Below are 16,991 nucleotides of genomic sequence, written 5' to 3' on the forward strand. Positions count from 1 at the left end.
TGGGAACGTGTTAAATGAGATTCCATGAAATGTGAGCGATACTTATCTGCAGCAATCTATATGTGGTACATTCAGGAGGCATCAAGGAGGCTAAGTGTTATTAACCTCTTCTTTGGGGAGCTTACAGGCTTTGGAGAAAGGGAAATTAAAGATCCTCTTCCAGTTATAATCCTTTCCCAACATCAGCTGATAATAAAAACAGTGTAAGAGTTACACATGGTTGTTGGGGCAGAGCAAGATGTGGGTAGGGGTTGTCATGCAGAAAGAATGACTCATTCATTATGGACATAAGGCTTATGTTAACAAGAGAAGGCTTTCTAGGCATCTGACTCTCCCCACATCTTACTCTGCCTACAGGTCAGAAGAGTAAGTTAAGTTCAGACTTATTGCTCCTGACTTAAGTGCTCAGTCTGGTTTGCTGAAATATGACAAAAGGCTATGTAGAAAGTCAACCAGTCATGCTAGGATCACCCATTTTTTAAAAGTTTGCATTTAAGGGACAGAGCAGCTGATACCCAGAAGGGCATGGCCTAGCATATCCTTGAGAATGCTTAGAGCATTAACAACAATAGTAATCAATGCACAAGAGGGCCACGTTGATGATGGGAAATGGCTGGAGAGTGCCACGTGTCAGGAAACTACAGCCAATCGGGAGGCACAAAAAGACCCTCAGGGGTTCCCAGATCAAGTTGGCAGATGAGCTCACACTGAAACCTACACCTCAACCCCAAACATTTTAATGCAAATGAGGCATGAAATGTTAAGGATACTCAAAAGCAAGGAGTGAAGATCTCTGTGGATCAGAAAGAGAGCAGTTCTTTTCAGGAGGAACAAAAAGAAAAAAAACAGACAGGAATGATGTGGGTAAACAGGCCAGAGCAGCATCGTCCTCCGGGTTTGGGGTCTGGGGACAGATCTGGATCACCCATGCAGGGTTGGGGCCAATCATGTGGGGCTGCAGACTGAAGATGTGGACCTCTGAGAAGCAGGGGCTGAGCCTGAATGAATTTAGGACGGTTCCTCTCCCTCACCTGGAGTCACAGAGAGAAGCTGACTGCAAAGGAGGCACCATCACCTCTTTCTTTCATTTGAGAAAGAAAAGAGCAGTCCCTGCTCTCCTGGAATCGGCCTGACTCGCATCATGAGCCTTCAAGGTTATCACCAGCTGGCCTGATGCTCACAGCTAGGCCAAGTTATTCTGTTGGATGTAAACAATCTCCTGAAACATCAACACAGACAAGGTCACTCAGAGATCATTAAAAAAAATCATTGTGCAATCCAGAAACACGCCCCCCTCTTGGCTAAAATGAGTCACTACTACTTTTCTACTAATTACAGCTTTATCCTCCTGCTGGGCTTCTCTTCCTATAGATAAGATTTACTGAGATATGCATTCATAGACTTGCCCCTGCTTTCTGACAGCACCCAATCTAGAGCTTCCTTAGATCCTCCCCCAAACCCGCAGTAGGTCCTTCCTAATATGCTCCTACTGAGACACCTATGGTTCCCCTGGTGAGCGTTCTTCCTAGCTGCAGTGATAAACCCAATTTTTCAATTACGTGTATGTTCCTGGTGGTCTTTGGCTGAAGAGTATTAACATTTTTAGGACTTGAACCCAGGCCCACTTCATGCATGTGCCGCCCGGAATTCTGGGAAGCACCAAGCTAAATCACAAATGCAAGGCCTGTTTTAATGCTGTGCACTTAAGTAGCACGTAGGATGCCCCCAAGGCTTTTGGCCTGAGCAATTGGAAGGATGGAATTGCCATTTACTCCAGCTACCTAGAGGAGCCAGTTTAGTGGGGAAGGATAAAAAAATCTCTGTTTCGGACATTTAATTTGTTTATCTAGCTAGGCTACTATTCAAAAAAAGAGACCCGGGCTTCCCTGGTGGTGCAGTGGTTGAGAGTCCGCCTGCTGATGCAGGGGACACGGGTTCGTGCCCCGGTCTGGGAAGATCCCACATGCGGCGGAGCGGCTGGGCCCGTGAGCCATGGCCGCTGAGCCTGCGCGTCCGGAGCCTGTGCTCCGCAACGGGAGCGGCCACAGCAGTGAGAGGCCCGCGTACCGCAAAAAAAAAAAAAAAAGAGAGAGACCCAACCATAATTTAGTATGGGTTGGTGAAGATAGAATTAATTTCAAAACTTAATAATAGATTTCATTATCAGTAACATAAATGTGAATTTTCTTCAGCAAGTTAAAAGGAAATGTACTAAATCTATATTAACATTGTTAGATCTAAAAAACAAATTGTAAGATGAGAAAAGCCAGTTGTTGAATGATATGTGCAGTATGACACCATTTATATAACTTATTTTAAAAAATTTATTTACTTATTTTATTTTTGGTTGCATTGGCTCTTTGTTGCTGCACGCGGGCTTTCTCTAGTTGCGGAGAGCAGGGGCTACTCTTTGTTGCGGTACGTGGGCTTCTCATTGCGGTGGCTTCTCTTGTTGTGGAGCACGGGGTCTAGGCACTCGGGCTTCAGTAGTTGCGGCACGTGGGCTCAGTAGTTGTGGCTCACGGGCTCTAGAGCGCAGGCTCAGTAGTTGTGCCCCACGGGCTTAGTTGCTCCGCAGCATGTGGGATCTTCCCGGACCAGGGCTCAAACTGGTGTACCCTGCACTGGCAGGCGGATTCTTAACCACTGTGCCACCAGGGAAGTCCCATATATAACTTTAAAATAACACACAGAACAATGCAATACATTCTTTATGGATTTCTATTATATGTAAGATAACACAGCGCTTCCTATAATGTGCATACGAATCACCTGGGGAACTTGTTGAACAACAGGCTCTGATTTAGCAGGTCTGGGGAGGGGCCTGAAATTCCACCTAACAAGCTCCCAGAGATGCCAGTGCTATGCCGCCTTGGGAGAGGGGAGATGCAAGTAAAGTGAAACTGTTCTTACTTTCTTCAATTATTTTGCTCTATCTGGGTGCTAGAACCTCTCTGTTGTACTTCTGGACACTCATAAAGGTATTCATGTCCATGAGTGGTTGTTAAAATAGGTGTGTCTGTGGGGTTATGAGGGCTGGCATCTCCTATTCCACCATCTTGCTAATGTCAACCCAAATCAGTTATCATTTTACCCAAAAGACAGAAAGACATTGAGTTTTCAAAACTTTTTTATTTTTCTAGAATATCTACAGAAATCAGGGATCAAATGAAAATTACGGTGGAATTGTTACTGATTTGGGTCCTCGGACTCTTTAATCAATAGAAATTGGTAAGAAGCCAGGCGAGGAATTCAAGCATGGCTTTACTGGGTCTCGTGCTTGCTGCAGCATGCCGGAGTGAAAACAAGAAACAGGTGGCCCTGTTTTCTCCCGGAGAGGGCATGAGCTCGTTCCTTAAATAGGATAACAACGGGGGCGGGTCTGCAGGTTGAGCAGGAGAGGCGGCTTAGGTGGTCCGCCCACCCCTGTGGTGGTGCTGTGTTCAGGGATCGCGTGCAGTACCCTGCTTTTGCTCTTAGCACCTCAGAAATGGCTTTTTTGTATCTTATTGTTCATAATTACCCTGACTGGGCATGTGTGCAGCTATTTTCAGCCCCTTATGGTTTCTTTGTATTCTGTTGTGGGAGGAGACGTTTGTCCAGGTGCAAGCACTGCAGCAAAGGGTGCCAGGTGCCATCTTGGAATCAGCCATCATTGGGAGCTCTACGGCTTCCTTGTCCACTTTGCTCAGGGATAGAGGGCCAAGCTCACAGCCAAGTCCCATAGGGCAGGGGTCCTCAACCCCCTGGCCAGGCCGTAGACCGGTACCAGTCCTCAGCCTGTTAGGAGCCAGGCTGCACAGCAGGAGGTGAACAGCAGGCGAGTGAGCGAAGCTTCATCTGCCGCTCCCCATCGCTCCCATTACCGCCTGAACCATCCCCCCTGCCCTGTCCGTGGAAAAATTGCCTTCCACGAAACCAGTCCCTGTTACCAAAAAGGTTGGGGGCCGCAGCCATAGGGGATTTTTCCATCATGATATTGAAATCCTAAATTGTGTTTTTATTAGTTCCTTATCACCCTACTACCACCTCACTGCCCATGAACACATTCTTAGGGCCTGAAAACAAATGGAGTCGATTAAAGGAAGGGAAATAAGTCTACTTCAAAGAGCACCACAAAATATTATTCCAAATGCAGGCAAGTGTGAGTTAGGATTGCACAGAAGATCATATGTGCTACACTCCCTTCCAAGAGTTAAAAATGTATGTTAGGAAACTGCCGCTGTATCAAAGGTACAGTTAGGAAGCTCTATTCTTGGCATCCAGCTGGACAGGAGAAATGCGTCCTATATTAGTTTCTGCTGCAACAAATAACCACAAATTTGATGGCTTCAAACAGCACAAGTTTATTGTATTACAGTTTGGGAGGTCAGAAATCTGACACGGGGCTCCCTGGACCAAAACCAAGTGAGCCCAGTGTCTATAAATGTATTCAGATCATCTTCTATGTCTTTTCTTAGAGTTTTAAAGTTCTCTCCTTGGTGATCTTCTGGTGTATTCTCAGTTGTTAATTCCTATATACTTTCATAGGTTTTTTGTTGTTTATTTTTTTGTTTTGTTTTGTTTTTTGTGGTACGCAGGCCTCTCACTGTTGTGGTCTCTCCCGTTGTGGAGCACAGGCTCCGGATGCGCAGGCTCAGCGGCCATGGCTCACGGGCCCAGGCGCTCCGTGGCATGTGGGATCTTCCCGGACCGGGGCACGAACCTGTATCCCCTGCATTGGCAGGCGGACTCTCAACCACTGCGCCACCAGGGAAGCCCTAATTTTTTGGTTTTTTGACTATTAGTTATTATCATGAGTTTTTGCTGGTATAGAGAAATGTTATTGAGCTTTGTAAGTTGATCTCTCTAGCAACCTTGATGAAATTTTTCATTAGTTATAATAAAATTAGTCCTAATACTTTGTGGATTCTGTTGGCTTTATAGGTACCTATATATGATCATATTATCTGCAAGTAATGTCAGTGTATCTCTTCCAATCCTTACACTTCTCTTTTTCTTCCTCTCTTCTTATAACTTCAGCCAGAACCTCCAGGAATACTTTAACTATTGAAACCATATTTTCTATAACAGGGGTTGCAAACTATGGCCCACAGGCCAAATTCAGCTGCCTGCCTATTTGTGTATAGACCCTGAGGCAAGAACATTTGCAATTGATGTGAGATTAGAAACACTAATTTTTAACCCCAATTAAGCAAAATGTTATTCTAAAACAGAATTGTATTCTTCTCATTAATAGGCCTGTGTTTTTCTTTAATTGTCCTCAATATTATATTTTGAATTTTATCAGAAAATTTGGAAATGTGTTTTCTCTATTACTATATTAGTATCTACATAATATCTTCCATTCTGCCTCTTGGCGTGCAAAGCCTAAAATATTTACTCTCTGGCCTTTAGAGAAAAAGTGTGCTGATTCCCTTTTCTACATCCTGCTCTTTCCCCTGACTGTTATTTATGATAGTTATTTGTACTACATTTTCTCCCAGATAAACAAGTTCATCAAATTGAACCCCTCAGAATGCCTTCAATTAAATGGGCATGAAATTATAGGGTTGTGGATTAAGGAGATATTTTTAAGTTGTTCTGTTACTGTTCCCCTTTAAATATTATGAATAACTTAAACCTGAATGGAGGGAATTTAGATAAATGTCAAATAAACTTACAGAGTAAATATCAAACTAGGACACCCTGAGGTTATCTGGGGGTTTCAGAGACAATGATGAAGACTCCAAATCTCTATTCTTGCCTTAGGGGGCTTTGTCGATTCTCCTGTCCCAGGACAGACATTTAGTTGAAATTGTCCGCTCCTGGGGGCAGCCCCATCAGGATGCTAGCTATTGTTCTTGAAATTTGGCATTTCAGAAACATTGTTTTGTTGGTTTCAAATATGTATGATGGATCTATTTTGGTAATAGTAGACAATCACTGGCTAACCACTTGGTAAAGAAAGACAGAGGATGGAGTGCCCTGTTGTTCAGGAGAGCCTGGCCCCGGAAACAAGGTCTGGTCAGCAGTGCTGACGCGGATTATCCAGCTGCCAGGGTTCCCACAACCTAACACAACTACCTTCCTATCCCCGTGTTTCCGTTAAACCCGAACTAGTTCTGCACACAGTTTTCCTCAAACACCCCACAAGCAAACCTATCTCTGGACCCCGGTCCTTCCTGCTTCCTTTGTATGAAATACTCGTCCCCCAGATACCCGAATGACCTGCTGCCTCACGGCCTCCTGGCCCCTCTGTGTCACCTGACACAGAGGACTCCTCCAAACCCCAGTGTAAGTAGCACTCTTTCCCCACCTTTCCTGACTGGCCTCTCATATTTCTTTGTTTATTGCCTATACCCACTCCTGTACCCACTCCCTCTAGAATGTAAATGCAACAAAGTCAAGGAGTTTCTTTTATTCACTGCAGTATCCAACAGCTGAAACAGCACTTAGCATGACACAGGCACGCCATGTTTGTTGCCTCAGTAAGTGGCCTTCCTGACCTACATGGGAAGGATTAGAGAACCCATCCTCTTTCTCCCTTTTCTTGTCCTAATATTTTCCCAAGTGTGTCTCAGCTCACACCAAAGAATGTGGGGCCTGTAACATTTTTCCCATTGGTGAAATTGGAGACATGGGAACTCTAAGGAGATTGCTTCAGAAAATCTCTTCATAAAACACTGGGCTCTGGAACCGGGCCTAGTTGTCACTCACACACAAACACACACACACACACACACACAAGAAGAGCAGGTTTAGCAGTCAACCTCTGAGAGAAGAGCAGGGAATCCATGACCCTTCTTCCCCGCCTCCTACAACGCGGCCATCGTGCTACTCCCATTCCATTTCTGTCCAGCCTCCTGGGGGTCTTGAAAAAAGCTGAGATTCAAGAAGTTACTGACATGGTAGGTACAAGAGTTGTCCAGATGGAGGGAGATGGATGTTTCTGGAATGTGACCCAGTCTTCTGAGTTGAGCCCGGGTGGGCTGAAGGCACTAGAGGTCTCTGTATATACAGATAAAAATGGAAGAGCAGATTTGCAGGGTTCAGAAGAAGAGGAGGGACTGTGTGTGGGAGGCTCAGGAGACAGCCTTTGCCTGTGCTTTACTGTTTTACGTTCCGTCAAATCAGTTTCACTAATTTGACTCAGACTCTTGTAGATAAATGAGTCTCAGCTCAACAAAAACAAAGAAATTACTACATTAGTGATCATCTTGTATTATACATATATTGCTATACCTCTTCCGCAAACTGACAGCTATGTCCACATCTCCACATTCCTTTAAGGCCAGGAAAAAATATGTAGAAAGCTTCTCCCCACCACTGAGCTGCTGCTTGCAATACTCCTTCACTGTACTGTTCCATCTGAGCTCTAAAGCAAGGAATATAATACAAATCCACTTATGTCTCCCCTATCTGTAAAAGGGGAATAATAATCATCATAATATCTAAATAATAGATTATTGTGAAGATTAAATTAGTTAATATTGCAAAGCATTTGGAATAGGGCCGGACATACAGTAAGTACTATCTAATGTGTTGGCTGTTATTATTCTTTTAATACATTTCTTGATTCAGTTTGCTAATAATTGTAATTTTTGTATCTATCTCCATAATTGAGATTCATCCATAGTGTATTTTTATTGAATGATTCTTATCAGGTTTCGATTTTACGATAATGGTAACTTCATAAAATATATAAGGGAGTTTTCCACCTGAAAATGATTCAAATAGCTTTGGGAGGATTTGTTCTTTAGAGACTATCATTAAATTACAAAAAATGTATCTGTAAAACCATTGGGCCATCATCTTTGGTAACTGGTTTCTTCTAGTTTTCTATTCCTCTAGGGCTGTGATATTTGTGTCGTCCACCAAAGATTTATGTTTCTTCTAGGCACATGGAAATTAGATCTGGCCTTGTGCCTTGCTTTAATCAGTGAAAGTGAGCGGAAGTTCCATATGTCCCCGGCATCAAGATTTTTTTTAAAGCTCCCCAGGTGATTCAAAGGTGCAGCCAAAGCTGAAAAAGTGCTTCCGTAAGGATGGAATGAGTTGGTTCCACCACGTATCTCTAAACTAGAATTCTAGAACTGGAGCCGCGGAGACCTCAGTGCTCTGCAGATGCAGGCCTGCCGGCCAGGAGGTAAACAATAGGAAAGGAAATTGCCGATTGGCCCCTTCGGATTCTCCCGGGTGCCCAGAGGAGCCCCAGAGAATGGCTTAGGTCCCCTCACAGGTGGCCTCCCGAAAGCCGATGGTTCAGGCTTGTCTCCACGCAGCTTGGAGAGATGCAGCCAGCGGCGGGCCCCTGGGGTGGGCAGAGGCGAGGAGTCTGGCGCGACGCCCCGAGGACATTTGCGGGAGGCCTGGCGCCGCCTGGTGGCCGATTGCACGCATCGCAGCCGCCGCCGCCTGCGCGCTGCTCTGAAAGAGCCGGGTGTCCTAGGGCCTGGGCAGGGTCCGCAGTGAAGAGGCCACGCGCCACTTTGGGAGGCCTCTTCCGGAAAGCCTGGGGCCAGGGGCTCATGCTGAGGTCCCTCGGACTCTCTGCGAGCCGGAGAAACTAAGTCGATGCGGAGCATGGAGGGGAAGGCCACCCAAGAGGGCTGTGGGTTGACAGGGAGGTATGAGGCTGGTACAGAATATTTTTAGAACCTGCGTGTCTAGAATCCCCTAGACCTCTCAACGCAGGAGTTGCAGAACTTAGAATTAGGGCCTGCAGGGGCCCTGTGTTGGCAGAACCTACAGCGGGTGGGTGTTTGGTTGTTCTCTGCTGCCTGCGGGTTAGAGGTAACCCCCAGAAGTGTTTGGGAACCAGAAGTTTTGCCTATCAGAGCCCAGGGCCTCCCTAGGTATGTTCTAAGCCCCCCCGCCCCCCCCTCAGAACCAGGGCCTGGTGGGGAACTAGCATCGCACTGGAAGCGAGTGAATTTGGAGTCTTCATTTACCCAGCGATCCCAATGCCTTTAGGAACTAAGGAAGCACCCACCCACAATAGCCTTCCAGCCTCCTCTCTGAGGCCTGCGAGTCAGGACAGTGTGGGGAAGTCATTAGTTTTGTCCTCCAAATATAGGCATTTCCCACTTAACCTCAGAAATGAAAATCAGTTTCATGAAATCAGAGGTTCTGTGTGAAAATGCTAACTGGAAAGTTATTTCCTATTTTTAATAATAGCTTTCTTGAGGTATAGTTGACAGCCTATATATGACAATTGCACATATTTAAAGTACAAAATTTGATGTTTTCACACAGATGTTCCCATGAAACCATCACCACAGTCAGGATAGTGAATATCTCCATCGTCCTCAAAAGTTTTCTCTGTCCCGTTGTAATCCTTTCCTCCCACGGTGCCACCCAAGCCCCCCAGCAACCACCGGTCCACTTTCTGTCTCTAGAGTTTGTGTCTTCTAGAGAGTTATATAAATGCAGTCATCAGTATGTACTTTTTTGTTGTTCTACTTTCACTTGGCATAATTATTTTGAGATTCATTTACATTGTGTTTATTAATAGTCTGTTCTTTTTTATTACTGAATAACGCTCTGTTGGATGGATGTACCACAATTTGTTTACCCATTCATCAGTTGATGGACATTTGGGTTGTTTCCTAGTTCTTGGCTATTACAAGTAACTACTATGAACATTCATTTACAAATCCCTTTACGGACATATGTTTACATTTCTCTTGGGTTATACCAAGGAGTGGAATGGTTGGGTCATAGGGTAGGTGTATGTTTACGTTTTGTAAGAAGCTGACATATTTTTCTAGAGTGGTCATACCATTTTACATTTTCATCAGCAGTATATGAGAGTTCCAGTTCCTCCATATCCTAACCAACACTTGGAATTTTAAGTAGAAAAAATTGTAGTGTGTTACACAGAACCCAGAACTTCCCAACAGTTACCTAAAATGCAGGTAAGACACATTAAGTGCTTATATGAAATAAACAGTAAACTGTAATGTTGGGAATAAAAAGCTTAAAACGTTGCTATTTCATCACCAAAAACTAACAGGGTTGCCTTGTGTCCACCTAAGCCTGTGATGCTTTTCTTAGAATATGAGATGCATATCACTTTTGTTGATAATCCTGAAGTTCTACCAGTTGTATGCGGAATACAATTCAAGCTCTTTCCGGATTGTTAAAAATGTTGCACTATATTTTTTTAATGTAAACATAAGTTTTCCCCCAAAGAACTGCCAAAAAAAACCCATTATATTGAGAGAGACAAATATTCCATAAGGATTTGGGTATTAAAAACCAGAAGACTTGGAGAACATTCTGTAGCATATGCCTTTATTTCTGCTTTTCCCCTGGGGCACACGGTAGGTTTGCTCTCTCCACCCACACCCCGCCCTGGGAGTTGAGTGTGAACATGTGACTTGTTTGGCCAGTAACATGTTAGTAGAAGTGATGTGTGTCATTCCTTGGCAGGAGTTTTGAGAGCCAGTGTACAATTTATCCATCTCTCCCTTTGTCACATTGCCAGCACCCCATGGCTACTCCATCTACCTGGTCCCAGAGAATGATGGTCCAAAGTCTGGAGTCCTCAGCCATCTTGTGATGGGTGGTTTGGTTTGAGAGAGAAACATTTATGGTGGTAAGCCACTGAAATTTGAAGGTTGTTACCACAATATAACATGACTGTCCTGCCGAATACATGGAGTCAATTTTGGACACTAAGCAAAATTCCTCTAGGCTTTCAAGTTTATTGCCACAGAGTTATACCTAATATTCTCATGTATACATCTCATCTCTTCTAATTATGTTGTGACGTATGTTGCCTTTCTCATTCTCAATCATATTTTTACTGAATATCTGAATCAATCTTGCCAGGGAGTTTTATACTTTACTGCTCTTTTCAAAGAGCCAGTTTTGGGTTTTATTTGTTCAACTTTGTTTTTTCTAATCCATCAGTTTCAACTTTTATATGAAGGGAAGAGTCTCTCATGATAGTTAATATCATGAACTCAAATCCTGACTTTCCAGGACTGAATCACAGCTTTGTCAGAGTCTAGATATGTGATCTTGAGCAAGCTTCCTATTCCCTGTGCTTGTTTTCTCATCTGTAAAATAGGATTATGAAAGTACTTACCTCATTTGGTTTTTGTAAGGATTAACACATGTAAAACAGTGCCTAGCAACTGTATATGTTCAATGGTATTACTGTTTCTCTTTGTTTTGTTCTCTGTTCATCTTGGAAGATGGATCAGAGATGCCCTTTGGCACCACCTCTGCCGCCAGCCATCCAGACTGGTACCAGGGTAGGGGTAGGGGAGGCAGTGAGAAGTGGCAAGTGTCTGGATGTCCGTTCACAGTTTCAGAGGGCCAACTGTGCTATGTCATTTTATATAAGGGACTTGAGCAAATGCAGGGGATCCTGGAACGGAACCAATTCCCCCTGCAGATACTGAGGAATAACTATTTTTGTTTTTTTAAATTTATTTTATTGAAGTATAGTTGATTTACAATGTTGTGTTAATTTCTACTGTATAGCAAAGTGATTCAGTTATATATATACATTCTTTTTCATATTCTTTTCCATTATGGTTTATTATAGGATATAGAATATAGTTCCCTGTGCTATACAGTAGGATCTTGTTGTTTATCCATTCTATTTATGATAGTTTGCATCTGATAATCCCAAACTTCCACTCCAGCCCTCCTCCACCCCCCCTCCCCCTTGGTGACCACAAGTCTCTTCTCTATGTATGTGAGTTTGTTTCTGTTTTGTAGATAAGTTCATTTGTGTCATATTTTAGGGTCCGCATATAAGTGATATCATATGGTATTTGTCTTTCTCTGTCTGACTTACTTCACTTTGTATGATAATCTCTAGGTCCATCCATATTGCTACAAATCACATTATTTCATTCTTTTCTGTGGCTGAGTAGTATTCCATTGTATTGATATATATGTACTACATCTTCTTTATCCATTCATCTGTTGATGGACATTTAGGTTGCTTCCATGTCTTGGCTATTGTAAATAGTGCTGCTATGAACATTGGAGTGTGTGTATCTTTTCAAATTATAGTTTTCTCTGGATATATGCCCAAGAGTGGGATTGCAAGATCATATTGCAACTCTATTTTTAGTTTTAGGGGGAACCTCAATACTGTTTTCCATAGTGGCTGCACCAATATACATTCCCACCAACAGTGTAGGAGTGTACCCTTTTCTCCATACCCTCTTCAGCATTTGTTATTTGTGGACTTTTTAATGATGGCCATTCTGACCAGTGTGAAGTGGTACCTCATTGTAGTTTTGATTTGCATTTCTCTAATTAGTGATGTTGAGCATCTTTTCATGTGCCTGTTGGCCATCTGTATGTCTTCTTTGGAGAAATTTAGGTCCCCTGCACATTTTTTGATTGGATTGTTTGTTTGTTATTGAGTTGTATGAGCTGTTTGTATATTTTGGAAATTAAGCTCTTGTCAATCGCATCATTTGCAAATATTTTCTAGCCATTCATAAGTTTTTTGTTTTGTTTGTTGTTTTCTTTCCTGCACAAAAGCTTATAAGTTTGATTAGGTCCCATTTATTTATTATTTGCTTTTATTTCTACTGCCTTGGGAGACTGACCTAAGAAAACATTGGTACAATTTAGGTCAGAGAACGTTTTGCCTATGTTTTAAAAGTTTTATGGTGTTGTGACTTACAGTTAAGTCTTTAAGCCATCTTGAGTTTATTTTTGTGTATGGTGTGAGGGAGTGTTCTAACTTCATTGATTTACATGCAGCTGTCCAGCTTTCCCAACACCACTTGCTGAGGAGACTCTCTTTTCTCCATTGTATACTCTTGCCTCCTTTGTTGAAGTTTAATTGACCATAGGTGTGTGGCTTTATTTCTGGGCTCCCTATTCTGTTCCATCGTTCCATATGTCTGTTTTTGTGCCAATATCATGCTGTTTTAATTACTGTAGCTTTGTAGTATTGTCTGAAGTCTGGGAGGGCTCTGCCTCCAACTTTGTTCTTTTTCCAAATTGCTTGGCAATTTTTGGTCTTTTATGGTTCCATACAAATTTTAGGATTCTTTATTCTAGTTCTGTGAAAAATGAGTGACAATTATTTTGAAAGAGAGCCAACAGGATTTCATGATGGATGGGACACATAGTGTGAGGGAAAGAGGAGAAAGAATGACATTCTAATAAGAATGTTAGATTTTTCAACCCAAGTGACAGGAAAAGTTGAGATGACACTAGTTGAAAACCACAGGAGTTACAGGCTTAGGAGAGAAGATCAGTTCAGATTTAGATAAGTTTGAGATGCCTATTGGACATCCAAGTGCCGATGGTGATCCACTATCTTTGCAATGCTGGTCAAGAAACAGACATGTCCTCTACCCTAGAGAGGGACATTATCTGTCTTCCCAGGCTGTTTGCCACACAAACGTCACAAGATATATAGAAATGCTATTGAGGATTACCTTCCCAATGATATCCACCCCTGGTTTCTATATTGTCTGGCTTCTGGCAAGTTTTCCTATGAATATACCATTGAGTCAGCCATTATGATTAGTTAAGCCAACAGGAGCTTACACCAGATCCATTTAATTTGTATTCTATGCAGAATTAGACCTGCTGGTCACCCTGAAATATTGAGCTCAACTATGTCCCCCAAGGTTCCAGCTGAACGAAGTTCAACTATCAGTATCTACCTTAGAAAGCCAAGTGGTTTTCTCCTTAATGTTCTGTATTACCCAAAACATATTATAATCCAAGTGGGGCAGGATGTATTAGCAATTGCACAGATAGTGTCCTTGGAAAGTTTACAGTTTGGGTAGAGGGGAGGGCCTCTGAAGTAGGATCTATCAATACATCAGTCGGAAAGCACAGGTTGACGGTAGTTACCAGTCAACTGGTAAGCCTTCAAGTTCCCAATTATGTCCATTGGGAGGGTCTGCCTAAGGACAGTCAGTCTAGTTTGTTCCCCGACACCAGCTGGCTTGTATCTATCCACCTCAGAGTGGTCAGAACCATCTGGCTGAGGATGGCAGAGTCAGCCCGTTGAATTTCTTGCAACAGTTTGGGAGAGATATATCATGGGTTTTCCTCCTGTAGGAAGGCTTTGGGCAGGTTCACCTCCCAGGTGCTGCTTTTGTTACTGAATAAATCAGGTGGATTGGGTCCCATTGATCACCACTTACAAAATCAATTACATACTTACAAATGGTAGAAGAAAAAGGTGACTTTAATCAGAATGCCAGCAATCTGGGGAGATGGTGGGCTCAGCGTCCCCCCAAAACCACCTCTGAAGATTCTGCTCATGAAACTTTTTTTTAACATCTTTATTGGAGTATAATTGCTTTACAATGGTGTGTTAGTTTCTGTTGTATAACAAAGTGAATCAGCTATATGTGTACATATATCCCCATATCTCCTCCTTCTTCCGTCTCCCTCCCACCCTCCCTATCCCACCCCTCTAGGTGGTCACAAAGCACCAAGCTGATCTCCCTGTGCTATGCGGCTGCTTCCAGCTAGCTATTTTACATTTTGTAGTTTATATATGTATGTCACTCTCTCACTTCGTCCCAGCTTACCCTTCCCCTCCCCGTGTCCTCAAGTCCATTCTCTATGTCTGCATCTTTATTCCTGTCCTGCCCCCAAGTGCTTCAGAACCTTTTTTTTTTTTAAGATTCCATATATATGTGTTAGCATACGGTATTTGTTTTTCTCTTTCTGACTTACTTCACTCTGTATGACAGACTCTATATCCATCCACCTCACTACAAATAACTCAATTTCATTTCTTTGTATGGCTGAGTAATATTCCATTGTATATATGTGCCACATCTTCTTTATCCATTCAACAGTCGATGGACACTTAGGTTGCTTCCATGTCCTGGCTATTATAAATACAGCTGCAATGAACACTGTGGTACATGACTGTTTTTGAATTATGGTTTTCTCAGGGTATATGCCTAGTAGTGGGATTGCTGGGTCGTATGGTAGTTCTATTTTTAGTTTTTTAAGGAACTTCCATACTGTTCTCCATAGTGGCTGTATCAATTTACATTCCCACCAACAGTGCAAGAGGGTTCTTTTTTCTCCACACCCTCTCCAGCATTGTTTGTAGATTTTTTGATAATGAGAAATATCCTAAATCTATTATTTTTATTTATTTATTTTACTTTTGGCTGCGTTGGGTCCGGATCTTCGTTGCTGCCTGTGGGCTTTCTTTAGTTGCAGTGCGTGGGCTTCTCATTGCGGTGGCTTCTCTTCTTGCAAAGCACGGGCTCTAGGTGCACAGGCTTCAGTAGTTGTGGCCCGCGGGCTCTAGAGTGCAGGCTCAGTAGTCGTGGCGTACAGACTTAGTTGCTCCGCGGCATGTGGGATCTTTCCAGACCAGGGCTTGAACCCATGTCCCCTGCATTGGCAGGCAGATTCTTAACCACTGCGCCACCAAGGAAGCCCTGGGAAATGAAACTGTTTAAAGAGAAACAGAGAAGTAATCTCAGTGAATCTTTGAGATGGGGGTCAGCGTCATCGCCATTCCCCCACGGTGTGCAGACTTGTCAATTCCTTGTGCTCTTTCTCTAGATGCTACCTTGTTCACACAGTCTGATCACACAGTTTATTCAGGAGATTACTGAAGGGGAAGTTAGGGAGAAATCTGGTCATCTATTAATTACTTATTCTTCATTTCTACTTCTTTGATCTATGGGAGGAACCAATAAATTAGGCAAGGTATTGTGTGATTAAAAGATTTGAAAGGTGTGCTTGGGTCAGATATGAGTAGATCATGGGGGTGTCTGGTTTAAAAGTTAGTTACAATATAGCTTTGCTAAAGTGACAAGAAAGGGGCTTCCTAGTGAGGGCGGTTTCCTGAAAGGAGCTGCTTACAAATCCCCACTTGTCAGAACATGATTCCATTTCTATGGGATTAGGGGCGAGGGTCTATCTTCTGTAACTTCTTCATGCTGATATAGAGTACCGTATTCTCAGAGTGGAAGATGTCAACATGGACCTGTAGCATCTCTTTGCTGACAATTTTTGTTGCCCATTTACATATACAGGCAGAACAAGCTACAAATATTTTGATGCCAACAAAGATATATGGAATTATGAGCAATAATGTTAGTCTCATTCTCTTGAGGCCAGTTCCATAATTCTGGTTGACCTGGTTTGCTGGGAAACTTACAAGAGAAAGGTTAGTGTGATGACCTACAGACCCCACTGCCACAGCTAAACTGAGGCCGTGAACGATACTCCCTCCTCCACCTCCCATTGTATATTTCCCTCATCCCCCTGCTGGTCTAAGTGGCTGGTGAAGTGACCCAGATCACTGTCCCTAAGGTGTCTGTGCCTAAAACTACTATGTCCTCCTCAGGCTGTGGTCACCGCCCTTGTCCATTTACTACCATTAAAACTGGGCATGCAAAGACCAAGAGACACTCCATGGATCCCCGAGCACCAGACATACTCTTTCCTGCCCTGCTGAGGAGCAGCAGCCCTGTTCACCCCTACATTTCCTTGTTCTCTTGGCACATGGCCTGAGCAACACCATAGCTTAAACTTTGATGGGATTCTGACTGTGTCCCCTGACGGCAGTGGCCCCTTCTCGACATGCAAAGCTAAAGTTACAGGGTTGGGAAGCACGTACGTGTGTGAATTTGGTGGGGCACAAACCTTCAGATTTCAGGGCTTTGCCCTTCCCAGAGGCAAAGCCTAATCATGGCAGCCACCCACCAAGACCCGGCCCAGCCAGGGGAGTGGCCCTTCTGCCCTCCTGGCTTGCTCCCCTTCCTGGCTTTATCTTCCTCCATGGCGTCCTGTATGTTGTGCTTATTCACCTCAAATGTTGGAGTGTTGATGGCTGACGGCTCTCAGCTGAGTCCCCTCTGGGAGCTGGCTTCAGCTGAAGAGCTGCCTAGCCCAGAGTCACGCCCCCTTCCCCAGGGCAGCCTGAATCGAATGGCTGTGGTCAGTCTTGTGGGGAGGGGAGCATAAAGGCTTGGTCTCCTTGCCTCAAGGTGGGACAGCCCTGAAGGATCATCCGAGCTGCCTAT

Source organism: Delphinus delphis, chromosome 6, assembly GCF_949987515.2.
Source record: "Delphinus delphis chromosome 6, mDelDel1.2, whole genome shotgun sequence".
Classification (NCBI taxonomy): domain Eukaryota; kingdom Metazoa; phylum Chordata; class Mammalia; order Artiodactyla; family Delphinidae; genus Delphinus; species Delphinus delphis.